Below are 1,359 nucleotides of genomic sequence, written 5' to 3'. Positions count from 1 at the left end.
CAGAGACGAAAGACAACTTTCCGAATCTTAAGACATTATACTGAAAGGACTATCATGTTTTAAAAACAAGATCACTGTCTCCATAGGTTTTTTAAAATTTTTAAAAACTAGCTATGTTGAAGTGCTTGTTTCATATAATACGAACCTTGAATTTCTTTTTTAAAAATTACTATAAGCTACAAGTATCAAAGAAGCAAAGTTATCTGGAGTAGTCTATATGGGAGTTCTTTAGTCTGTCTTTTATGCTTAAAATAGTGGTGCTTTTAGGATTTACATTATTGTACTCTCCAATACTAAGTACAAAGTATACAGTACACCATTTTTATACATGTATAACATTGGTTGATTAAGAATATCTCTTAGCAGTAATACTAGATGTAGCCTCTGGTTTTATCAGCTGCATACTCTAGGACTATTATATAAAGAAAAATCTCTCTTGTGGTACTAAAAAGTGATTAGAATGTGCAAACTAACAGTAGTTTTCATCTACCTCTTAAAGGATACCACCACAGGAAAGTCCATTTAAGATGTTGATAGGTTTAACAAAGTTTGATACCGTTGAGTTAGGCAACAGTATATTCAGCGTATTAAAACAGCTGACATGATTTTTTGCACTGGAGTTTTTCTGTTAATTTGTAGCACTAGGTCATAAAAGATATCATTAACATTTATTTTTGATTGTGCAGAAGATTCTAAGAACACACAGTTGTTCATTGTCTTGCTGGATTTTGACCTTGTTCCTTTCCTACAACTCTTTCATCTTCCAAGCCACACTTATTACTGACTAGAATCATTGGAACATCATCAGTGTCTTTTACTCGAAGAATCTGTTCTTTCAAATCTTGTAAATCATTTAATGTGGACTGCGCTGTGATTTTTTATGTGCAAGTCTCTCATTGCTGTAAATTGTTCCATTCCTGCAGTATCCAAGATGTTAAGAAGACACTGATGTGCATGTACTTCTGCTTCTATAGAATCTTCTATCATAGGGTCATAGTTTTCAACAAAAATTCCTTGAACAAATTATATAATGAGGGCAGACTTTCCAGCACTTCCTAAGCCAAGAACGACTAGCTTATACTCATGCATGATGCAAACTTGTTAAAACCTAATACCTCTCATGCTGTCACCGGGTCCCAGCAGCCAGTGTTGCCCTGTTCTCCTTCTTGGTCACTACTCCGGGTGCCATAGCAGTCCTGCCACCACTGCCGCCTCCTCCGCTGCTCAGGCTAGTTTACCGGACTGACTGGGCTTTGACCTCTCACTTTTATATATGGAGACAGCTTCCTTCCTCTGATCTCATGGACCAACCTCTGCTGGCTTCAAATTTTTCTTCTGCAGCTACTCTCCTCTTTCAGC

The 1,359-nt window shown here is 36.8% G+C and overlaps 1 pseudogene; it reads right to left on the bottom strand.

The window, feature by feature from the left end:
• Window positions 1-579: 579 nt before the first annotated feature.
• Window positions 580-1,089, bottom strand: LOC123634856 (annotated as a pseudogene).
• Window positions 1,090-1,359: the final 270 nt, after the last annotated feature.

Source organism: Lemur catta, chromosome 3 (assembly GCF_020740605.2).
Source record: "Lemur catta isolate mLemCat1 chromosome 3, mLemCat1.pri, whole genome shotgun sequence".
NCBI lineage: Eukaryota > Metazoa > Chordata > Mammalia > Primates > Lemuridae > Lemur > Lemur catta.
Note: the sequence above shows the minus strand (reverse complement) of the source record. Positions and strands in the feature narration are given on the sequence as shown.